Source organism: Felis catus, chromosome A1 (assembly GCF_018350175.1).
Source record: "Felis catus isolate Fca126 chromosome A1, F.catus_Fca126_mat1.0, whole genome shotgun sequence".
NCBI lineage: Eukaryota > Metazoa > Chordata > Mammalia > Carnivora > Felidae > Felis > Felis catus.
The window spans coordinates 31,746,414-31,773,369 of NC_058368.1; the positions used below are offsets into that span (position 1 = coordinate 31,746,414).

At 35.0% G+C, this 26,956-nt stretch overlaps 1 long non-coding RNA gene across 1 annotated transcript in view; it reads left to right on the forward strand.

Moving 5' to 3' along the window:
• Window positions 1-16,958, forward strand: part of LOC123384341 — a 50,555-nt gene extending 33,597 nt beyond the window's left edge. The window contains exon 2 of the long non-coding RNA XR_006595290.1: window positions 13,430-16,958. This is a non-coding gene — a long non-coding RNA (uncharacterized LOC123384341). The remainder of the gene's footprint in view (window positions 1-13,429) is intronic.
• The last annotated feature ends 9,998 nt before the right edge of the window (window positions 16,959-26,956 follow it).

A 26,956-nucleotide genomic window follows, 5' to 3' on the forward strand; every position in this document is an offset into this window, starting at 1 on the left:
GACAATGCAGCTTTGATGTCAAACAAATAGGTCATTGAAACAAAAAGAAGGTCCGAAAAATAGACACACACAATAAGAACAATGGAGTTTTGGAAAAGGTGCAAAGGCAATGTAGGGGAAAAAGGATGTAACTTTCAACAAATGATTCTGAAACAATTGTATATCTTCTACAAAAATTAAAATTAATTAAATTCATGCACAAAGACTCAAAATTCATTATAAATCTGAATGAAAATAAAGAAAATATAGCAAAAAAATTTTTATGACTTGGGATGTACAAAGATTTCTTAGATACAATACCAAAAGCATGCTGAAAAGAAAAAAAAATGATAAATGAGCCTTCAACCAAATTAAGAAGTTCTGTTCTTTGAAAGAGAATGATAAAACACACCACAAACTAACAGATACTATTTGCAATTCTTACATTTGATAAGTATTTGTATCCAAAACATATAAATTCTTTCAAAACTCAGTAAGAAACAACTCCATTAAAAATGGGCAAAAAATTGGACCAATACTTCACCAAAGAAGGTATACAGATAAGCACATGAAACAGTATTCAGCATTGCTAGTGATTATGAGTATACTAATTAAATCCAAAATAAAATTCCAACACACAACCATTAGAATAGCTGAAATTAAAAACATTAACCATGCAATGTGTTGGAAAGGGTGTGGAGAAACTAGAAGTCTCCTAAACTGTTGACCAGAATACATGATCCAAACTGCTTGAAAGCCAGTTTAGAAATTGCCTAAAAAGTTCATGTACAGCTAGCTAGTCCATGATCCTATCATTCTATATATCCATACAAAGACTGGTGCATTTAGGGTTTTGTCCTCTGTTTCGTTGAGTTTAACTTTTTTTTTAAGTTTCCATGTATAAGTGATACCATGCAGTATTTGTCATCCTCTATCTGGCTTATTTTACTTAGCATAATGGGCTCCGGGTTCATCCGTGTTGTCACAAATGGTAGGATTTCTTTCTTTCTAATAATTGAATAATATCCCATTGTGCGTGTGTGTGTGTGTGTGTGTGTGTGTGTGTGTGTGATGTTATATATCATATACATATACATATATATGTGTGTGTGTGCATATATATATATATATATATATATCCTTCTTTCTAATAGTTGAATATCTCATGGTATGTGTATATATATACACATATCACATCTCCTTTATCCATTCATCAGTTGACAGAAACTTAGGTCCTTCCCATATCTTTCTTGGTTAATGTGAATAATGCTGCAATGAACATGAAATTGCAGACATCTCTTTGATATAGTGTTTTCATTTCCTTTGGGTAAACACTTTAAATATTTTTCAGTTTTATGTGTCAATTATACTTCAGTGAAGCTGAAAAAGAAAAACACCTTTATTTGTAGTAGCCCCAAACTAGAAACAACTGAAATGTCCGCCAATGGGTAAAGAACTATGTTATATCTGTACAATGGAATACCATTCTGCAATAAAAAGGAATATAAATATACATTACAACATAGATGAATCTGTATCAATTACATTGAGGGAAACAAACACACACACACAAAGAACTGATACTGTACAGTTCCACTTATTTAAATTATACAAAATGTTTACTAATCTATAGGGACAGAACTCATGTAAGTGATTGCCATAGGATACGGTTGGGAGAATGCTGGGTGGAGGGGAATTATAAAGGAGAATTTATGACTGATTGAACTATTCGTTATCTTAATTGTGGTGATGGTTTCATGGATAAAAATACGTATTTCAAACCATATACACTTTAAATATGTGATTTCTACCCTCTGACCCAGCAATTGAACCACTAAGTATTTACCCAAGCATACAAAAATACTGATTTAAAGGAGGCAAAGGTACCACGATGTTTATAGAAGCATTATTAATAATAGCTAAATTATGGAAAGGGCCAAGTGTCCACTGACTGATGAATGGATAAAGAATATGTGAGATATATATATATATATATATATATAATGGAATATTACTCGGCCATCAAAAAGAATGAAATTTTGCTATTTGCAATGACATGGATGGGGCTAGAAAGTTTTATGCTAAGCAAAATAAGTCAGAGAAAGACAAATACCATATGGTTTCACTCATATGTGGAATTTAAGAAACAAAATAAATGAACATAGGGGAAGGGGGAAAAAAGAGAGGGAAGCAACCATAAGAGACTCTTAACTATGGAGAACAAACTGAGGGTGGCTGCAGGGGAGGGGAGTGGAGGATGTGTTAAATGTGTGATGAGTATTAAGGAGGCACTTGTGTTGAACACAGGATGTCATATGTAAGTGATGAATCACTAAATTCTACTCCTGAAACCAATATTATACTATATGTTAACTAACTAGAATTTAAATAAAAATTAAAAAAAGAAAACATATAAGTATGTGCAGTTTAATGTCTACTAGTTATCCCTCAATGAAACTTACTTCTTTTCTGAGTAATCTCATCAGCAGTGCCTCCACCCCCACACCCCCCCCCCCAAAAAAAATTCCCAGTCAAACAAGAAAAGCTTCTATAGGACTTGAGAAGTCGTTCCTGTCTCTCAAGGCAGAAAGATGTGTAGGGCTGAGGGAATAGAAGGGGAGAGTGGGTTGAGTCAGTTATGGATCTCAGGCTGGAGAGGAACAGTGCTCCAAAAGAGATCTTAATAATTCTACTTTGTAACTTCTTTTTAAGAGAATGATTTTGTGAGCTAGGATTTGTTTCATTTGTTTAAGTCATTTTTTTCTATGCCTTAAAGAACCCTTTGGGCTTTAGGTTGTCCTATTGTCATTCAGTGACATTTTTACACCTGGCATCCAACCAGGGCCTGTTCAGGAACTAGTGGGAACTGGGTCAGAACAGCAATGCCAAAGTGCTGCTTGTTGTATGAGATAAACCCTTGCTCTTCCTAAGCCCTCACCTTGAAAAACATAGGTTGGCTTTTCTTCTATTATAACCTTTTAGAAATCATGTTCGTTTTCTTTTTAGTGTTTATTTCAAATTGTTGTTATCTAAATACAAATACAGCATGAAAAGAATGTAATCATCCAGCATAATTTGTACCTCCAGCTAAGACACAATTATGAATCTCTTTGTGAGTCTGAAGCATATGTGCATTGCTTAGGATATTTTCTTTATTTTATTAGGAACCATTAATTATCCACATTGTGTTTTGTCACCCTCAGTAAATATCCTATCAAAACGTGCTTCTGTTTAATATTGCTACACACACACACACACACACACACACACACTCACACTCACACTTTTCATACATGTTACAAAAGTAAGGTTTCATAGTACAGTTTAGTATTACAATTACAAGATTTCACACTACTGTTCAGTATTGCAAAATAAGCTATGTATTTTTTTCAGGTACTGATAAGTATGTGTAAGTCACTTATTTCAATGGGAAATTTATCATCTGTGGTACATGGGAAAGATATTGTGGGGAAAAAAGACATAAAAAAGAAAAAACAAAATAAAAGATTGTAGAGACCCAGGAATTTTAATAATTGGAAATTTGACTTGCTGTTTAAAGAATGGGGAAAAGTAAGCATGAGTTAACAGCTAATGAGTCTATAAATGTATTTATGTTACTGTAGACTAATATGAACATGCAATTAATGAGAAAAAATAGTTGTGGCCATTGATGTTTTAGAGCCATTAAAATGAAGTCACTACATTGAAAAAAGAAATGTTTTTTTTTCCTTTTGTTTTTCTTGCAAAGATACACAAATGCAAAAGGAACAAATCTTAATGGATAATACCAGAGCTAATAGGAGAGAATTGCTCACTGTAATTGCTACAATATGCTTTTTTCAAAAAATTCTTTTTTAAATTTTAGAGAGAGAGAGCAAGGGCATGTGTGCATGTGTGGGGAGGAGGTGCAGAGAGAGAGAGAGAGGGAGAGAGAGAATCCCAAGCAGGCTTCAGGCTCAGTTCCAAGCCTGATGTAGGCCTGGATCCCACAACCCTGGGAACATGACCTGAGCTGAATTCAAGAGTTTGTCGCTTAAAGGACTGAACCATCCAGGCACCCATAGAGTATGCATTTTTAATGATGTTTGAATCTGAAGAAACACATATCCATACACATAACATTATTGTAATTTAACATTCCTAAAGAGTATGTGTTTATCATCTAACTAATCTTAATCCAAAGTCAATCACATATTCTATAAAACTGTGTTTTTATCTACACTATTTACATTGGATGCTTCCAGATTTTTAGTAATAACAAATAATTAGTTATCTATCTTTTCTTATTTTTTTCTGTTTATGTAATAGAGGTAGATAAAAGAATTCATTTTAAAAAGGAACAAATGAACACAAAAATGGATAATATTTTATTAATGGAACAATTTATTTACAAAAGCCCAGATAACAAAGGACAATATATAAAAAGAAAAAAAATGTTGGGCATTAGCAAAAAAAAAATACAAATTAGATCATTGAGATATTTTCATTATTTAATATTTTTAAATGTTATTATTTGAATAAGCAAAGAGAGCAGATAAATCACCCATCTCAGTACTGCTAGTAAGACTATAGTTTAGTTCCCCTGTTTAGAAAGTCAATTTGGAAATAAGTACAGTGCTTTTTTGTAACACAATCTCATTTTTCTAAGAAATTTCCTTTTATGAAAAACTCCCATGTAAAAAGAGCAATTGGGTAAAAAGAGGTTAAGAAATAGAGTTTGGGACTTTTTAGTTCCTAACCACTTTCTCTCCAGTGAAACTATTATTTTTATTTTTTTTATAATACAATATAACAAGCACAGTTATTTTTCTTCTAGGAATTTCAACAATAAATGTATTTTCAATATTTATTGTATATTTCTCTTTATAATTCTGAACACCACTGATCAAATCCTCAGTTTAAAAACATTTTCATTTTTATTCAAACCTATCATTTCCTATCATCACCAGTATTATCATTGGCAAGGCAATTAATACTCATCCTTAAGACCTTAATACTCTTTCTCCCAAATGGTTACTATACACAATATATGCTGTGGGCAATTGTTTTGTGACAATGTTAGTTTCTGATGATTACAGGATCTAGGCTATGTTTGTGTGTTAAATAGTAATTATAGTACTTAACTTTAAAGTAGACTTATAGTCTACTTTATTATGAAAACTTACTGTATAGGAGAAAGTCTATAGCGAATGTTTTTACACTGTTCATGTATTTGGTTTCATTGCTTCCAAGTTTTTTCCTAAAGATATCATCAGCTATGTACACAGAAAGTTTATTATAAATTTAATTAATACATTCAGAAATAACTGTTGAGCACAATTTTCCTATGCTTGATATAGAGAAAATAAAAATTGGCAAATCTTTAAGAAAAGACGGGTTAAAGTTATGATGTATGATACAATATAAAAGGATATTATAGTCATTATATTTTGTTTCATGTGAAATATTTTCATATAATAAATGTTGGCAACATACTGAAATAAAAATTAGGCCTCAACATATAGAAATAATTTATAGAATTCTGTAATATATATTTATTTGCATATTTATAGTTTTGCATAATTGTATCAATAGATATTTGAAACAATTACATAAAAAGAGTGAAATAATTTATACAAAATGTTAATTGAACAGTGATTATAAATTGATTATGAGTTATAGAAAATATGCACTCGTTATGCTTTTCTAACATTTTCCAAATATTTTGTGGTAGGCACATAGCAATTAGAAAAATTATACATATACCATATGTATACATGCACACACACACATACAAATACACACAAACACAGTTGACCCTTGAACAACACAGGTTTGAATTGGGTGGATCCAGTCATGTGGATTTATTACAGTATAGCATTGTAAATATATATTCTCTTCCTTATGATTTTCTTAATAAAATTTTCTTTTCTCTAGCTTACTATATTCTAAGAAAACAGTATATAATACATTTAACATAGAATATATGTGTTATTGACTGCTTATGTTATTTTAAGGCCTCTGGTCTACAGTAGGCTATTAGTAGTTAAGTTTTGGGGGAGTCAAAAGCTACACATGGATTTTCTACTGTGCAGGGGGCTGGTGCCCCTTATCCCTGCATTAAGGTTCAACTGTAAATAATATTGGGCAATGAACTCCCTCAAAAAAAGCTAAAACTCCATTTAGGATGAAGCCACATATAATTTTAGTTTATGTCCTCTAACTCATCAGCAAATATTTATGTGGAGTACATTATAGTTTGATAGAATATAAAACTAAAGTTTCTTTTCTTACTATTTGCTATTTTGACAATATAGTGGGCTTCAGTTTCATTTTATTTTTCATTGACAACCTAATCTTTCCACAAATCATTAACCTGTTCATTAAAAATCTTCCCTAAACAAAATTTTTCCCAGACTCAGAGCTTCTGCATAGGCTTCTGTGCCTTCCTGGCATACTCTTCATTCCCTCATCTTGAATAATTCACACTCATTCTTCAAATTCCTATTTAAATATCTCCTCCTTACACTTTATGATAAAATAAATCAGACCTCCTTCATTATAATTTCTTTAACTTGTATAACATTTGTAATGTTCAATAATTATAAATTTAGTCATATTATCGTTTATTTTTTTAATGCATTAGGCATTTATTTTATTTTTTTAAGGTTTATTTATTTTTAGAGAGAGAGGGAGCACTTTTGTACGCATGTAGAAGCAGGGGAGGGGTGGGAGGAGTGGGGGGCAGGGTGGGGGAGAGAGAGAGAGAAAGAGGAAGAATACCCAGCAGGCTTCATGCTGTCAGCACAGAGCCAGATGCAGGGCTTGATCCCACGAACTGTGAGATCATGACCTGAGTTGAATGAAATCCAGGGTCGGATGTTTAACTGAGCCACCAGCCGCCCCACGTTTATTTAATTTCTATCCACTGCTACTAGACAGTTCATTTTGTATTTTCATTTATTCATTCATTCAATCGGTCAACCAAAAAAAAATGAGTTTTTACTAAGTTCTAGACAGAGATGTAGGAATTACAGATTCCTCAGGAAACAAAGCTGATGATGTTCCTACCCTCATGGAATGTAGTTCTAGAGAAGAAACAGAAAGGAAGAAATATGTATGTATGTATGTAACTCCATTCAGTGGTAAGTGCCCTGGAAAAGTGAGGAAGAGTATGGGGATGAAGACTGATGAAAAGAATGGGTTTCTGTTATCTCAGGGAAAGGCCAGGGAAAGATCACAAGAATGATGACACCAGGGCAAAAATCAGAATGAATGATGGAATGCAAAGATATGTGGGAAGAGAGTTCCAGGCAAAGAACTACACTTTTGAAGGCCTTAACAAAAGAATGTTTTTGGAAAATATTAAGAACTGCAAGATCAATGTCATTAAAGCAGAGTAAGTCAGAAAGAGTGGTCTGAGATGAAGGCAGAGAAGTAGAAAGTGGTCAGATCATGTAAGGTCTATGCTGGCCATGGCTACAGCTTTGGATTTTAGTCTGAATTATGACGGGAAATAATTGGAAGGCTTTGGGGTGGAAACGACAGAATCTGGTTTAACTATTAAAAGCTCATTCTAGTTTTCATATGGAAAACATTTAGAGAGTTCAAATGGGAACCAGCTAAGCTAAATGGCTATTTTAGTTGTCTTCCCAAGAGATGGTTCTACACTGACACATATCAGGTCCTATTAGAGTGGATAGATATTGTTGGGACTCAATTCAATAATATTTTTTCTGAATGAACAAATGCAAAAACAAAATGAATTTATATATCTATATACCTATATCATCTATATATCTGGTCTAGTCTACATCTAGTTCTTTCTTTTTTGACAATTTGTGAGGACATTTTAGGGAAGTGTTCTAAGGACAGATTACATAGAGTTTTGCCAGTTTCAGCTATTGACCATTTTTATTCTCCATATCACCTAGTGCAGAAATCTATCAAGAAAAGCATAAGGCCATTGACAGTTCTTATTGACTTTTCATGCCCTGTGACTTAATGTACAAAAATCATTAATAGGCTAAACTCTAAGAACTTAATATTGACATGACAATTTTACTGAACTGTACCTAAAATCTTCCAGAATATTCAGAATCAGGATGAAGAGTCCCAGGTTGAATCAAGTAATAATTTCCAACATGCAGATCATGGATTCTATTCCCAGCCATCCACAAGGCTTTACACTTTTCTTCTGCCCAGCAGCTTCTCCCAGTTTTGCTTATTGCCTCGCTTTCTTGTTTAATGTGATAAAAGATATATATAAAATATAAAATTATATATATATGCATATATATGTAGTTTTACATATAATCTTATATAATGATAATGTTTTTTTCTGTCACCATCTACCAAAAACCTAAATAGGCAATTCCCTCTGCTATGTAATTATAGAGTAAATAGTCAATGCCATCACTTTGAAATATGTTCTCTAATATTTAATTAACAAAATGAAAAACAGCCATGGAGAAAATCAGCTCTTTAGTTATATAGGACTATATTTTTCAAACAATTCCTTTAAATGTTTCACCAATGTTAAAAGATGGTTTTATTTGGACTGTGAAAGAGCTTATGGCTCAATTCATGGACATTTGAAAACTCTTGCTATTTTCAAATATTTTACATTTCCATGACTTGGTGAATTAGAAGAATCAATGGACAAAAATGACAAGAATCCAGTATCAACAATAGTTTTCTATAAGTCTTGATAACACATACTTGGAGATTTTTTTCAGCCTAATAATTTTATTACCAGTCTCCCTGGAAACCAATATTGGGCCCTTATTTATCTATTCTTTGTGGATGGAAGACAGTAGCAAATTTTGGAAAACATTTATTTAATTATGGCATTTCTTTGACTCAACTTGATGCAAAAGTGCATTTTCTATTCAAATGATCTCTATTTTAGAATCCTCAATCTCCAAAAGAAAATGGTAGTTCTCTCCCTACTCAACTGACTTTTAAGAGTCAGCTTAAGAGTAGACAGGCTGCCTGTAATTCAGTCCTTTCTCAGAGTGGTCACCTCAAAATTACTGCCACTAATAACATTAAGTTGAAAAACTAAAATGGATGGAGGATTCCTGAGAGATCTACATTCTAACTGTAGGTGGTTGAATGTCTACCATTGAACAAAGCCAGAAGAAAAACATTTCTATTACTGCACTTTTCAATGTTTTATTATTATTATTATTATTATTATTATTATTATTATTATTATTATTATTTTACAGAAGACCAGCACTGAGGGGCAGTATAAAAAAAGCAATGGAGCTCCTATTTACCATAAGAGCATTCTGTATGAAGTCTTATGATAAAATTTCACTCTGAACTCAGACTTAGAAAGAGTTGTGCTTCTAAGCAATGTGTCGTTTTTATCTTATATACTGTGTGACTCATTACCACTCTTATATTTCCCTTGTTTAATGACAGAGAAAGCATTTAGGCAACTGTGTCTTGCCATTTGTCAGGCCCACATAGTAAGAACACATAGCATTCACTTGAAGCATTTAGCTTCCCTTTAGCTTCATCTTTGACTGATTAGAAATTATATGGCATTTTTGGCTAATATCAGTAACCTCTGACAGTGAGAGATCAGAAGAGATTTGGGGGACAATGTCTGGCTATAGAACAGAGATCTGTGCTCTCTTTCCCTAGTAGAAATTATACTGATCTACATTTCCTATCTCCTAGTATTTCTTGGGGGCCATGGGAGTGTATCTAGGATAATAAATTGTGGGCAGAAATCTGCTGTTGTTAAGACTGAACCAAATGTGATTCCTCTTCTTTTCTCTTCTTCTAAGTGCCAGCTGTATATTGAAACTCAGGATGATTTTGTGAGCTACATGTGGAAGATAGCATATTTTCTGCCATATTGGGTCCCTGAATGACTATACTGAACAAAGCCACTGCTTGCTTTCTTTAAAAAAAAAAAATAATGCTTATTTTTGACAGAGAGAAAGAGCCAGAGCATGAGTTGGGGAGGGGCAGAGAGAGAGAGGGAAACACAGAATCCAAAGCAGGCTCCAGGCTCTGAGCTGTCAGCAAAGAGCCTGATGTGGGACTTGAACTTGGGAATAGTGAGATCATGACCTATGCTGAAGTTGGATGCTTAACTGACTGAGCCACCCATGCATCCCACCACTGCTTTGTCTTTACCACCACACCAATTGATATTTACAATAGCAAATACCAACCATTGTAACAAACCACTGAAGTTTTAGGGCATATTTGTACCATCAAATTACCTTAATTGTATTAATTTGTCACTTAATTGGGATACTGCTATTTCCAAAAACTGCCCCATGTTATCTAGTGGCAAAATATTTGGGAAAGCTGACCAAGATTACTTGGGAAGCAGAATGTGTCTACTGAGACCAAATCTCTTTTGGAATAATTGAAAAGCAGGAAATCAGTGTCTGTTGATTGTTACTGGTAGTATTTAGCAAAATGTTTGAAAAAAGAGATGTGCTTAAGAAAAGATCAGCTGGTTTGCAAGCCAAAATAAATCAAAATAGAAAACTACCCAGAAATTTGGAGACTTGCAAAATGGGAAATTCCGGTATTCAGTAATTCTAATCTCCAGAGTCAATTATGAGTATGAAAGCTACAAGGCCCAGTAAGACTCAGTCTTGTGGCAAAAATTTTTAAATGTGATGATTCTTGATTTCCTTTTTTGGGATCCACATGTGGGAGCTTGGAAGTCACCAGTCCATCCAACAACAACTAAAATAATGAACAAGCTGAAACAACTCTTCTTGGATCAATGAGAGGGGGGAGGACACAGGGTAAACCACTTCTCCCAACATTCTGCTTGTTGTTCAAACAACAAATTTGTTTGTTACCATCAGATCCCAAGCAGAATCATGACGGGGAAATTTGAACTGTAACTGACCAAATATGGAGGCCTAGCGTGGACAACTCTGAAAGTTAAAAACTACACGGAAACCAAGTCATAAGGGTCCCAACAATACTGTGAGATTTACCTTGAGGAGCACGACTAGATTCCCACAGTAAATATTTGAGAAAAATATTCTGCTTCTGTCGGGGGAAGTGGAAAGAAACCACTGTTTTAATTTTTTTTTTCAACATTTATTTATTTTTGGGACAGAGAGAGACAGAGCGTGAACAGGGGAGGGGCAGAGAGAGAGGGAGACACAGAATCAGAAACAGGCTCCAGGCTCTGAGCCATCAGCCCAGAGCCCGACGCGGGGCTCGAACTCACGGACCGCGAGATCGCGACCTGGCCGAAGTCGGACACTTAACCGACTGCGCCACCCAGGCACCCTGAAACCATTGTTAAATATGTCAGACCAGTCTGTTCTTAACAATTTCTGCCCTTGGGAGAAATAATTAAGCAGAATGTAACCTACCTGGGTATTATCAAAGCCTAACTTACCTGGGTGAAGGGAAATAACCAACTCCAGTTCATTCTAGCAATGCTGTTTTACCATAGTGGGAAAAAAATACCGAGAAACACTTGTGAAGTTCACAGTCTAGAAGCACAGGCTGACTACAAGACTGAGACCTAGACATCAGACTGTAGAACCCTGATCCTCCCCCACACACTTTGCCACTATTTACAGCAATTCCTTTTGCCCAGAACATCATGTTTGACTGTCAAGAGGGCAAAAAGCACAGCTCAAAACACTGAAAACTGAAGAGCAAACAGAACAAAGACAAAAAAAAAAAAAAAAAAAAAACATACCCAAGAACTATGGGACAACTACAAAAATTATAGCATATGTATTGTGGGAATGTCAGAAGGAGAAGGCAAAAAGAAAGGAGCAGAAGAAACATTTGAGACAATAATGACTGAGGGTTTTCCAAAGTTACCGTCAGATACCAATATAGGTCCTGGAAGCTCAAAGAACAACAAGCAGAATAAATGCCCCCCAAAAAACAAAACAAACAATAAACCAAAAAGTGTCCAAAACCTGCACGGAGGCAAATCATTTCCAAACTATAGAAAATAAAAGAAAAAGAAAGAAACCAGAGGGAAAAAAACCACTTTACCTGTAAAGGAACACAAGTAAGAATAACATCTGATTTTTCCTTGTAAGCCATGCAGGCAAAAAAGAGAGTAGAATGAAGTATTTAAAATAGTGAGAGAAAACAAAAACAAAAACAAGAACACTAATCTAGAATTCTGTACCCTGTAAAATCATGCTTAAAAATTAAGGAGAGATATACTTTCTCAAACAAAGAAAACATGTTTTTTTTTTCCCACCTATTGTTTTAGATGATCTCAAAATAGCCACCATTCTCTCACAAGAAAGATATTAAGGTTGAGAAAGCAATGGAATATATATAAATCTTGAGAGGTATTTCTCAAAAAGAACTTTCAGGGTCATAGTGGCACATTATATTAACAGGAAGAAAATTAAGAATAATCCAACTAAGTTTTCTAGGAAATTATATTACAACAGAAATCATAAGACTGTTTATTCAAGACTCCAATGATTGTTAAAACGAGTTTTGGCCTCCTATACTTGCACAAATGGAAACAGGATAGATGGTCTTAAGTAAAGCTTCCTTTTGAGGAAGAGAGAGTATTATGGGGCTGCCAGAAGAAGGAACTACAAGGATATTTGGTAATCAGCAGAGTGGACCAATGCAGAGGTAGATCTTAATAAGGATTTTGCTTTTCTTTGTGATATGTGGTCTTGTCCAGCAGGGACAATATTTCTATTCTCTTTGATTCTCTCTGGGGTCATGTCACTGTTTGGTCCATGAAGCATGGACCAAATTGATCTCTTCTAAGTCTAACTCTTCTTCTTTGATGTTTAGTATCCATGGCAACCTTGGAAGCCACATATTGAAGATAGTACAAACTCCATTGCTCTTGGTTGCAAATAAAGCTCTGTTGTGTCTACCCACTAAAATTTGGAGGTTTATCTATTATAGCAGCTTTCATTACCATCTCTGTCTCCTAATCCATAAGTTTATTATCAGGTAATGTATTACAATAGAAGTCAATCACAGACTGAATTCTATGAAATGTACAAAATTTTTAGCAAGAAACTATATAAGCAGTCACACCACTGTCTTTATAAGCTGTCTTTAAGCATTTTGATAAATATCTTGGATAAAAAATGTCGACCAGACACAGACAAAACAGTATTCTCATGGCAGAACCAGCCAATACTCCAGTTGAGGCTCCTCAGTACTTCAGTCTTGTCACTCCAATTTTGCTGGCTTCTTTATCCCCAAGCAATTATTCGTTCTCATGCCATCTGAGTGTTCCGCCATTTGTCTGGGCGTGCGATCCACACACACACACACACACACACACACACACACACACACACACACGAATACTGATTTTACATCATCTTCACAGCTCTCCATGTGTGTTCTGGAATGGAATTTTAAACTATCTAGTCTTTGCTGTTTTCTCAGTTTTCTGTTGCCATTAAATCGATGATTTATGTGTAATAATGTATACTTCCTGCTTCCCTTTTGCTTTTAGTGAGAAAATAATTTTACGTTAAGTTGCTGCATCTACACCTCAAATGTTCATCATGAGTTTCATCTTTCCAATGAGACCCAGGGCCTAACACCAGCGACAGACTTCAACAAGGTTTTGTTTACGGAGAAAACGGAAACACCTCATGTACTTCCTGTTTCTCCTGAATTTTTAAAATATTATGTCATATTTTATGAATCACATTGAAAAAAGGTTCCATAGGTACAAAAATGCATCTGTATTAACTATGTCTTTCCAAAATGTCTTTTCCACACCCCTACCTTAGAAAGTAGATATTTAAAAAATAATCTTTTCTTAATGACTCATAAATATGTAGCATTTGATGCTCCCTCCTTCTCCCCTTTACTATCAAATATGCGAATAGTGTTATATCTTAGTTGTGGGTCAGTGCTAACATTTTGCATCTAAAAATAATTTGACCTTCATTCTAGATCTGTGGCTTTTTGTGTGTGTGGCTTTTTGTTTTTGTTTGTTTGTTTTAAATGTTTATTTATTTATTTTGAGAGGGCATGCATGAGAGAGCAGTAGTGAGGGAGGGGCGGAGAGAGAGGGAGAGAGAATCTGTGCTGCCAGCTCAGAGCCCGATGACCCATGAGATCATAAGCTGAGACAAAACCAAGAGTGGGAGGGTTAACCAATTAAGCTTTCCAGGCAACCCTTAGAACTGTGTTTATCTAATAGTTGAGGGATATTAAGACAATCCCTCAGTTCATGGGGTATCAGTTTCTCTTGCTAAAATGAAGTAGGCAAAGTGCTTAAAATCAAATGGTAAGTCCTGTTCAGCTACAAAATTTACTGTCTGATATTAGGATTTATCTATGCTGAATTCACCATATATCTGTTAAAGAAAATCAGAGCCAGATAGAAGTTAAAGCAGTGAGGATAGATTTCATGGGGGAAAAAAAAAAGTATTGTAGTAGGGGAAGAGAGCCTCCAGAATATGAATTGGCTCAATTCCAAATACAACCGTAACCAGGGGGCATTTACAGTCAAGAAGCAAGGAGGCTGGGGAAAGGACTGGGGACATTAGTGAATGGGAAATTACTAAGAAGAGACTTCAAATCTGGGCGTGGGGGTGGATTCCGGTGAATCTAACCTAACAGAAATCTTGCTGAAGGTAGTCCAGAGTGATTAGATATCACCTGGGGGATTGTACGGATAAAGGATTTGATCAGATATCAGGAATGGAGAATTCTTGCTAAACTCACTTAGCAAGAGTTTTGTTAAAAGTAGATTCTACAAGGAAGTAACAAGGATGAGTCTTACTAGGGAGAGGGTTCAGAGAAATCTGACCCAAGTTTGGTCAAAGAATCTTTGTCATACCCTAGAATTAACTCTTGTTTGTTTTTACAGATTTCTGTAATTTGGACAATACCTTTTTATTTTAGGTGCACTTCCTTGTCATGAAATATCAGAGAAAGAAATATTCCGATTATTTAAGTTCCTTGTTAGTAATAACCAAAGTTGCCATGCTTACAGGCTTACTGTGTACCAGGTTGGTACTAAGTGCATGTATCTTTCAGAATAGCCTACCTTATGGCACAATACCAACTCCAAAATCTCACCATCTTAGAAAATCAAAGGCTTATTCCTTGCTCATGTCATATGTCCACTGTAAGTTGGCTGCAACTCTGCTTAGCACCACCTTCACTCTGGTACCCAGCTGATGGCCCACCTCTGTCTGAAATATTCTCAATCTTGTGGAAGAGAGAAACAAGAGGTATCATGGAACACTACATGATGCTTCTCAAAACTTCTGCCCAATGTAATACACAGCATTTCTGCTCAACTACCACAGACATAAGCAAATCTATGGCATTGGCTTGGTGTCATGGGGAGAAGAAGTAAACATTACCATAGAAACATTCAATAATTGTGAAAAATAATACAGCCTGCCAAAGAGTTCTTATGTATATTATTATATATAAACTTTAAATCAGGACTGATTGTAATTTTTTTCTCTTTTAAATAGGGAAAAACAAAATTATAAATGTAGAGCTGTTACATTTAAAAAGCCTGGATTTGAATGAAGATTCAGATCTGTAGTTTTCAACTTGAAATCATTTTGTCAAATTTTGATAAATTGGTTATATTCTTTTATGGGGATCTCCTAAAAAGCAAGTAAGAATGATAAAGTAAGAAGTATAATTAGGAAGACGATGATAGTGAAAACATAAGATTAGCAATGAATTTTCTCTTTTAAATGTTCAGAATTCTGTTGTCTTAGTCAAATATATACTCTAAATGGCTTCTAAGCATTAAAAATGTTGGGGATTTTGTAATGGCAGACCTTTATAATGATTTGATTTAAAAATTTTGATTTCAATGTTTTATTTTCTTAGTCTAGGATGTGGAGAAGCAGTGAGTCAAAGTCAAAGAAGTAGAGCAAGGAGAAAGGGAGGGGCAAGCATAGCACTTTTCATCACACAGAAATTGAGAATTTAACAGTTGATTAGCTATTAGAGTGTCTTGGTAGTTCCCTTGTGTTTTACATTCCTTTCAGCTTAATTAATGACTCACTCTGCCTCTTAATCTGCCTTCCTTAGATTACCAACACAGTAGCATTGTTTATTTAAGGAGAATTGCAGGGAGGTGGATGTTAAATAGTATAGGTCAGTATCTCATCCATAGTTGAATGCCTAATAATGTCTTGCTGATTCATATTTAGACCTTATTCTGCATTTGACATAGTTCCATGGTTGGTATACAATATGGATTTTAATCTTTATTTACTTTGGAATTTCTTCAGAGATTTTGAAATTGTTTTAGAAAAAAAGTATTTTTTTTAAGTTCCACAGATAAAGCATAAAAATGAAGTATGTTTCATATTCCTTGATCTAGGGCTTCCATGTAGGAATATATGATCATTGATATAAAAAAAAGCACGGTTCATACTAACCACCCTCAAATACACAGGTAAAATGGTGCAGCGTTTAAGAAAACAAAGCATGGTTGAAATTGGAGTTGCTGCCCTATTATTGAATTATGATATTTACTCTCATATATTCCCAAAATTTCACTGTTATTAATCCAGGAAATCAAGAATTTAAGATCCTCTCTGCTTCTCTCCCTGTCTCTCTCTGGGTATCTCTCCTTAGCTTTGGAGGCTACAATAGGCTCTGTTGAATTTCTTTGTTATTTTATTTTGTTTTATTTCATTTCATTTCATTTCATTTCATTTCATTTCATTTCATTTATTTTATCTTATTCTATGAGACACTATAATCTCATATTCAGAGGTTCTACATTAGATTTAATTTGTCCTTCAAAACTGGATTAGAGAGAGATGCCAACACATATGGTAACTCCTGGAACAGTTTGCAGCTTGAACAACCTACAGGAAACCATGAAAGCCACATTTCCTGTCAGTACTGTGAAGCCAAAATCTGCGTTTGAAAATGAACTTGAGCATGTACCTAAAATCTGTGCAAAAATCCATTTAGTGATCTTGTATAGTTTTAGAGGTGACATATCCTGAGTGACATTCCAATAAAAGCTACCAAAATCTTGATTGCATTTTAATGAGTGAAAGTAATTTCGAGTTCTACTTTGTGTTTTTAAATGCATACTATTTTTACAATTTTAAAATTCCACTCCAAATCAAAGTTAAGCTCAATTTCTTATCTTTGATAACCTTGTATATGTGTTCATTTATGTTTCATTTTTCTTCAAAGGACAAGAATACTTGGAATTTCTCTCCTTAATATAGTTTCCTGTTTTTCATGAGCACTCTGATATTTATGTAGTTTATAGCTTTTCTTATTAGATAATAGTTGTGGAATAAACCAGCTACAAGCTAAATAAATTTCTTAACATCTAAAATATATTTGCTCTCTATGTGAAGAGGTCCTTTGATCTTTCAGAAGGAGCACAGTTGATAAGAAACACTAAAGCAGATTTCCAAAGCCTGAAAGCTTCTGGCTGTTAAAAATCAGCACTTCAAAGAATCTTTGACAACAAAGATGGTGACAGCTAAGAGTGTATCATGAGGAGAGTTTATAGTAAACAAATGTCTCCTTTGATGCAAATTTGGTTTTGTAAATACATTAGTTATTACTGGATGTATTTTCAAAGACTGCTCTACAAAGCCTTCTTGAGAAATTGTTCTGTGGCATTACACCAAAGCCTGTATGTATGTATGAAAAATGTTTCTTTTTTTTTTTTAAACTTTCAACTGGATGATTACCTATACCTATATCGCTATTTCTATGATGTACAATGAGGATAATGTGTCAATTTGGCCTGAAGAACAATCTGTTATAACAGGACTGTTGTTTTCAGTCACTGAAATAATATACGTAAGATTCTCCACACTTTGGATAAGGTCCTCGCTTCATAGCCTTTACCTGTCCAGGCCTCAGTTACCTGACAGAATCCTTGCCCTCCCCTTTTCTACAACTTCTACTCCCTCCTCTAAGCTTCACATCAGAAACCTGGGGATTTGTCTGTCCTCATGTGCTCTCCTCCGCCATTAATTTTCTCCAATATAATTTTGGTTACCTCATTTTTCTTCTTCTTATCTAGTGAAGTTTGAGATTTACTGAGATTCTCTTTTCACACTTGCTCTTATTTCTCGTTTAGTACTCAGAGTGAGCAGAGATGAACAGTACAAATTATGAAATTCAAATTTACAGGTGGCTACCTGCCATGAAGCTAAATTGAATAGAATCTGACAGGTCTAAGGCCGACAATAATTCAGGAATACAGTTTTATATTATATTTATATTTACATAAAAATGTCAGTTTTAAGGGAAAGAAGTGCCTTTTGGTCACCAACCTCATTAATTATATCTTAGCTATCCCACTGGGCCTAAAAGGTGCATGGGAAACCACTAAGTTGGGTGCTTAGAAGTACAAAGTAGTTCCCAGGCTCTCCTAGTCCCTTACTGTTTGATAACTCTGTTTATGGGATTTCATGGCTGAATTGGCGGTCAGAAAACAACCACAGGTATCCATCTAATAAGTGTTAACATGCCACTAACATAGATAATACTGTCTAATTTAAAATTATCAGGGGGCGATTGTGGTGAAAGAGATTTTAATGGCTAAAGACACAAGATAATTGAAAAGACTTATGAAAGAAATATCAGCCCAATTGTAACTTCACATTCTAATGAGTAAATTTTTTCAAAATGATGTGAGCATCTGCATTACATAAGCATTCTAGTCATTCAATTTGGCCAGAATAAGAATATTTAATATTAGATTAAAAGGGGAGGTAGTTTACTTCTACCATCCTGAAACATCGTTTTTTTGTTCTTGTCTATGTCTGTCATTAGCTATAGTTATGGTAAATCCAAACAACTTTTAGTATACATCAAAATTATTTCCATTATTTTCTGAAGTATTTGTACATACATGTACATCATGTGCCTAAGTTTTTGTTTGATGCAAAAATATTAGTATGCTTCTTATGAGTAGCATACCATGATATGAAGAGGAATTAGAACCATCAGTAGATTTATATATTTATGTTTAAACCAAAAAATTAAACAAAATGATATACTTAAAAGTCAACAAAGTAAAATGGAGAAGTATTTAATATACATATGTTAGTAGATTAGATAGTAGTTAGAGTATAGATAGTATTTATGTTAGTATAGATATAAACTAGTAAAATTAACACTAACATCCTAATATATAGTTAAGACAAAAGTAACAAGAAACATTTACTATAGGACAAAATTCAAATACATATTCAATGTATCTATAAATATTCACTATTACTGTTAATAAAATTATTGTAAATTGAAATAGTTAACATATCTTTGCCTTTCAACATTTAAGGGATTGAAACAAATGATCACAAAATAACAAGGGGTCAGGAATAGGATATTTCCAAATGCTACTGGTGAGAATGAAAATTAGCCTACATTTTGGGAGAGCACGTTGCCATTATTAGTAGAAGAACCTTTAATATTTTTATTAATTTTATCCCATTTTATGAATTTTATTCTAATAATTTATTCCAAGGAAACTGATAGAGTTGGGCATTGACATATATATGAAACTGTCAAACAATGAAATATATATTGACATATATATGAAAGTGATAAAAAAAGTCACCCCTAGCAATAAAAACTTTAAAAATGATAATTTTTGAAATAATGGGTTTATCAGCCAAATTTAGACAGAACAACAGTTATATCTAGAATCGATTGTCTAACATAGATGAAATGTTACAATTAGTATTTAGGGGCATTATAATATTACTTTTAAATTTGTTGTTATTGCTGTGAAGGTGTAAAATAAGACATTTATTAGTTCTGCGTTGAGCCTCTACGAACATTATCACACAAAAGTGTTCATGCTAGGGAGTCAAAAACCAGTGGGTTTAGGAAAGCAAAGCAGCATACATACATGAAGAATTGGGGTCAGCAAAGTGACCAGGACAGAACTTCGGTAGACAGCCAGGAGCCCAGAAGACACATGTCACACAAAAGTCAGGACAAAATAGATACAAAGAACATGCAGGGCATTGACAGGAAATGAGAAATGGGGGAAGTCAAGTGGAAGACTTAGTTCTTCGACCCATAAACAAGGGAAGGCATCGCAACTGAGGCAATCTTCTGTCACAGCCTCACCTGAACTTTAAGCTTCTTGAAAGCAAGGGCCATCTTTTGTTCCAATGCTTAGTAGAATGGCTGGAAATAATAGGTGTTCAAAAATAAAATTGAAGGAAAAGACTTTTTACCCTTTAACCCGGAGACAGCTTATTCTGGAGGCTTTCAGCCACTTACTCCAAAAAATAATTCCCAAATAAACCAAAATAAGTGGTAATTATATAGTTACATTTTGTTTGAAGGAAGAACAGAACTAAGTATAACACACATGAAGGTAGATATTTTGGACTGAAAAGAAGCATCTAAGTGAATATTTCTGTGCTGAGATGTCATTTTGCACAGTGTGCACTTGGTATGCACTACTGTGTGTGTTTATTTAAAAATTTTTTTAATGTTTATTTATTTTTGAGAGACAGAGAGACAGAGTATGAGCAGGAGAGGGGCAGAGAGAGAGGGAGACACAGAATCTGAAGCAGGCTCCAGGCTTGGAGCTGTCAGCACAGAGCCCAATGTGGGGCACGAACCCATGAACCAACCGTGAGATCATGACCTGAGCTGAAGTAGGGCACTAAACTGTCTGAGCCAGCCAGGCGCTCCTGTGTGCATTTGTTTATATGTTCATCTCCCCTACAACGCCGTGTGAGCTTCTTGGCTTGGAACATTTGTTCATCTCTCAATTTTCAGCTCAAGGCTGTATTGATACCTCCAATTGTTTTTTAAATTGATCTGAAGGTTTTTCTCTTTGGGACAACTACTCTTTTCCCACTCAGTGCCATGCCATATGCTTAGCTAACTTTACCTTTGACTCAAAGTATGAACTTGTGCCTTGGGACTGAACAACATGATCATTTCAGAAATGAACTTAGGATCCAAAGGTAGAGCTGGCCAGTAAAAATAAATCCTTGAGATGATTTCTGGAATTGTTAGATGAGAAGCATTCTTTCTTTCGAACTCCAAACTTTAAGAATGATTTCAGCTATATTTGCTCAACATACAGAAATCCCATCTGAGAATGACATGAAGAGAAAAAAGAGTAAAATGGAAAGGTGAAGGGGAGGCAGGAAGGGAGAGAGATACACACACACACACACACACACACACACACACACACAAACACAAACACACACATATACACACAGAGAGAGACATGTTGGATGATAGTATTGAACACCTAGATCATGCTGTGCCTGAAATCTATCCTGTTTTTTATACTTTAGTTCATTTGAATTAGGTATCTGTTGCCTCTACGTGAGAAAATCCTCAAAAATTTACCAGTAGAAACTAAAAATAGGTATTGGGAAATTGGGGGACATTTCAGTATAAATTCTAAGTTAGGTGATAAATGTTTAAAATTTCTTTGGGTATCATAATCACAATGCGGCTGTATAAAACAATGGCTTTAGGAAATACATGCTGAAATACTTAGGGGTAAAGCATCATAAAATCTGCAAATTTTACTTTTAAATGGATCAGCAAAATAAATTATATATTTATGCAAAGAAATAAGTGAGAAATGGTAAAATGTTAACAACTAGTGAGTCCAGGTGAAGGATAGATGTGTTCATTGACTATTCTGTTAACTTTCAGTAGGCTTGAAATTTCTTGAAATAAAATCTGGGGGAAGCCCAAAATGCAACAATTGCTGAGTAGTGTGACTGCTCTATAGGTGCTCAGCAAAACCCATTCCTTTTCAACTTTTGCAAAATTTTATAAGCTTCTTTATTCGGTAGAAGTAATCGCATCTTATCTAAATCAACACTATAATGACTTTTTAAACCATGCTATCTGCACAGAGATCGAATTGTGTAATAGCTTCTATATTTGAAAAGTAAAAGTGAGTTAGATATTTGAGAAAACAGAAAGAATCAAATTGACAAGTCAGATACGCATGAATCAGCTATCCTACTCAGTACCAAAGTTTCCTAATCATTTCGCTAATTATAACTATGAGACACATGTGAAAAAAGGAAGGTTTGAGACTACCCACTGGTACGCTTCAGTGGTCTTTTATTGCCACAGTAGGACGTTCTCTGTTCAGATAAACATATTAGGCTTCTAAGTGTTATATGGGGCTGGATTTCACACATCAGAAGTTGTTTTATTCCTGAAGTATCTTCATTTTGTACTCGGATAGTTACATAGTTAACATGTCACATAGTAACACAGCTTGAATTTTTTTTTACATGTAGTATAGCTTGACTTTTTCCTGGAACTATGTCTTCTAAACTCTCATATTCAAAATTTAAGCAATCCTAGAGAAACCAGATACATCTCTTTAAAAACCTTTCATAGCTAAAGAGTCTCTGACAGTAATTATCATTAGTTGGTTCACCAAGAAGTCTGCCATTAGCAAGTTTACAAGGAGGTTTGATCCAATTACATTCCTTCTTTCTTTCCCTCACATTGAGACAATGGACTGTACAGCTGTTGCTGGTCATGTTTTCTTCAGTAGCTCATCTTCTCCCATCTCCAAGATTCCATGTCAGTTGCACATACTGGATCTGTGTACCCATATCCTTGCTTTTGAGTTTGAATAAAAGACTAGGCCAAGGAAGCTAGATATTCCACAGTACTGGAAAAGAAAAGATAATCAACTGACAGGATAGAGAGTTGGAGAAAATGTGGGATCCGGGAACAGAAGTAGGCTGAGGATAGAGGCACTGTCACTGTAATATGGTTGACTATGATTGCATGTAGAATAGGCCATAATTTTACATACATATATAAATGACTGACACATACATATGTAGCGCATACACATGCCCACAATTAAACAAAGCAGTTAATACTTATTTTATTTATTGCTTAATGTTTTATGTTGTTTGCAAACCAAAAAAAAAAATACCTCTCATTAAAATGTCAGTTTTGTGACTGCAGTTTTTCCTTGCATTTGCTGTTATATTTTATTTACATCTCAGTGGTGGAGTTTTAGTTTTACTAAATTTAATCTGTTTATTGGTTACTGTCATATGAAATCAATATGAATATACATATATACATGTATATACAAATACATACATATATATACGTACATATGTATATATGTATAATAGGAATCACAGAACTTCCTAATTACATGTAGAAAGAAATGACCATTCAGCAAGATATATTAAAGATGTATTTTCCTTTTTATTTAAAATTTTAAAGTTTATTTATTTATTTTGAGAGACAGAGACAGAGAGAGAGGGAGAGAGAGAATCCCAAGCAGGCTCCTCCCTGGCAGAGCAGAGCCTGATGCAGGGCTTGAAATGACAAACCACAAGATCATGATCTGAACTGAAACCAAGAGTCAGACTCTTAGCCGACTGAGTCACTCAAGTGCCCCGAAGGACATATTTCTCTAAAGTAACATTACATGCATATCTGTGAATGCATTTATACACAGGCATAATTTTCTACAGCAGACTTTAAACTCCTTGATAATATACTAAATTATATCCATTAACATATATTCAAATATTGAATGATTTGTGTGACTTTTTACTACTTTGTTACTTTAAAATAGAATAATTTCATGTTGTCTTTCATGCAGAAATCATTGCTACATATCTTTTATTTGGATTTGATTAGAAACCGAAATGTACTTGGATGGCATGTGGCATTCCCTTAGTGTAACTACCTAAGAACAAAACCATTTATTTTGTCCCATTCTAAACATGAAACCTCAGGTGGGGTCCAAGGAGACCCTGGGTAACTTTGAAACCCGTGTCCAGTTTTCTGCCTAGATTTAGAGAAGGAAGTCATGGACATCTCCCTTCACCCACACTTGGATTTCATTGTAGGAGCACTGACAGCTGGGCAGGGGGCCCGAGAGACCTTCCCTCCCAAATTTCCAACCCGTGTGGCCCTGGCATGGAGAGGAGAGCGCTCAGAGAATTCTTATGTCTCACAGATCGAGGTGTGGAGCTTGGCCAGGAGTTGGACCAGCACACATGCAACCCTGAAGGGAACTCACAAAACAAGCGAGAACGCCAGATGCTTAGAGCTGGTCTCTGGAGAGGACACTAGTTCATGCAGATGCCTCAGCAGTAGGTGCAGGGGGGTGAGAAGCATGCACCCAAAGATGAGAAGTGAGCTGCACTTCATCAAATACAGCCAGAACAAACAAGCCCACTACTCAATTCCTAGGAACTGAAATCAGCCCAAGGAAAAAGGCACACAAAGCAGAAAGGATTGAGAAGGGACTATTTACCTTTAAAAGTCTGGATTATATATTCTGAATTGCCTGAAACAATACTCACTTGGGGTGAGGAAGTGCATTACATTGACTGGAATGTGCTGTCCACCATTTAGAGAGTGAAGGCTGAGTTAGAGATAAGATTTGAGCAATAAAGCAATAGTTCTTTCATTGTGCCCTTGAGTATAATGGACCCCTGTAAATTTTATGTCCTCTGAATGTACATATTTCTACATTTTTGTTGCTGAAAGCACAAATGGGTTGTACACGGTAATGGTGTTGGGCACTCACAATTCATGGGTCTAACCAGTAAACATCTTTATTTTTCTTTCCTGTTGTCTTTTAAAAATGTCTTTAAAAAAATGATACTTCCTTTACCCTTGGTTAAAAACGCAGTCAGTCCTCTGCTTTTTGGCTTACCCTTATGATAAAAGGTCTCATAGTTGTATTAAGGAACAACACATTTCCCACTCAGTTGTTACACCCTGCCAGTTCTCATGGTAATCAAAACTCACACCCAACTGAAAATGAGATCTGTTCCTGTCTCTTTTGGGACATGCCACTCGCTAGCCTCCTGCAGGAGGAAAGACCAGTGTTATTCTTCCCCTTGTTCTTTCAAACCTCCTCATCCATTTAACTGCAGCCTATGGCCAGTAGAGTAGAGTTGAAGCAGCTGGGGGAGAAGGGAGTTATGGGTGACAGGTGAGTTGTCTCCTTATAGCATCGTGTGCAAGCTTTACACTTTCAGGGCCTGCCAGATACGTGAAACATACTCGGTCTGGTGAGAGCTATCCACTTGAGTTTTGCATAGTCTAGGAGGACATGCCATTTCCTATAACAGCATCTCTTCTCTGCTCACCTGCCAAATCAACTAGCCCCTCAGTGCATTCTTGTTCCTTCTCTCTCTAGATTTCCCAGGTGGGAGGGGAACATAAGTATGTTGTGTCCCTTTTTCCCAGAAGAGATATAACAAGCTCTTCCCTTCTCCTCATTAAGTGAAGTTCCACTCGACCCACTTTGTAACACTGTGTCCTCAAGACACAATCCTCTCCAAAGAAATACTGGGAGAAGAGCTTCTCTTTTTTAAGCGTCTTTTCTTTTCTTTTCCTTTTCCTTTTTTTCCCCACCTACCATGTGGATGAGGGTCAGTAATCAGTTTTGGGCTAACCTTCATCTTCAAGAAAACTAGGCTAGTCAATTGATAGTTTATACTCAATATTAATTGTATTTATGTCTCATCTAAAACTGAGTCCGAGCAAGTTCAATATTTATATGCTGAGTTCCTATTATTCTATTTATATCTACCTATCTATTTATATATCTATCATCTATCTATCTACCTGTCACCATCTATCTGTTTGATTATAGTCTATATTGGTAGTTCAAAATGATTTCACTTGTGTTAAAAAGGGAACTTCTTATTTCAGTACCCACATACTTCACCATCTTTAGATTCTTCTCCATATCTGACATTTAAATTCCTTTGCCACTTGTTTCTACCACTGATTCTCCTTGGAGCAAGTGGGTAGGTATATAAACTGTGTTCTAGGAATAAAATTCTGTCTTTCACAATATGGCAAAGCATGCAAATAAGTCTCAGAAATGAGTGTGGATAAGCTACACTGGGTTTTCTTCAATTTTCATATTGTATATACCAGCTCACTGTAGGTGCCAACTTGCAGATACCCTAGTACATGAAAAGCAATTTATGTGTGAATGTGAGCTGTTGAGAATTAAAATGATGAGAAGTGGCTTAGGATGCAAAATGAGACTTTAGAAAAATGAAAATAAAAACAAGAAGACTGCAGGAGAGTTATAGCTTCCAGATTTGTGATAAAATCTCAAAATTATACATTGCAACGAGCGATTACAAATGTACATAACTTACTTTCTGATACTGAGTAAAGGAAGTAAATAAAAACAGAAGGAAAGTGAAAAACAAGTCTCATAGAATTGAAGAACAGTGAGATGAACCAGCTTCCCTGGTGCTTAAAAAACGAAGATGATTCATATCCCTGAATAGCAGTAGTCACTTGGACATAAAGCAGGAACACAATTGCTTCATGTGCACCCCTTCTTGAATTGTATGCTTGTATGTTCTAAAGGACTTTTTTAAATAAACTATTTATCCGCCTGCTGTTTTCAAATTATAATCATCCAGATAGAAAGTTCAAGAACTCTAACCTTTAAAAAAATAACAAAACATATACATTTTTATTTCCTCATTTGTCTTTTAAACATAAATATAATTTTAAGGGCATCGTTTTAAAAAATGAATTTGTCCTTTTAATGTTTCCTTGGCAACCTCAATTCTGAAAATGATTTAATCCATTTTGTTTTCATATCTCAACTTCCATTGACTGTTAATGTCAACAAGGCTATTTCATGCATTTTTGTTACTTAGACCCACATGGCTTCATCCTATAGAGTGTTTTGCGCTATATATTTGTTGAAGGTATATTCTTTTTTATATGTTCTGTTTTTAGTCTCTGGCCTCATTACCTTATGTTACTCTAGAGTGAATATCACAGTCAACTACAGTCATTAGCTAATGATCCATTGTCTCTTCAGGGCAAGATTAGAAACACAGAGATGCTCATGCTGAGCAAGTGAGAACTGGAAGCCTAACACATTATGAAAATGAAATAAAGGGAAAAATCCAATTAGATACTCTTAGTAGGGGTCAAAAGAAGTAAGGGCTTTCATTGGCTCTAACTTATTCACAATGTCAATGTACCAGGGAAGAAAAGTATAACACATTCTAGTGAG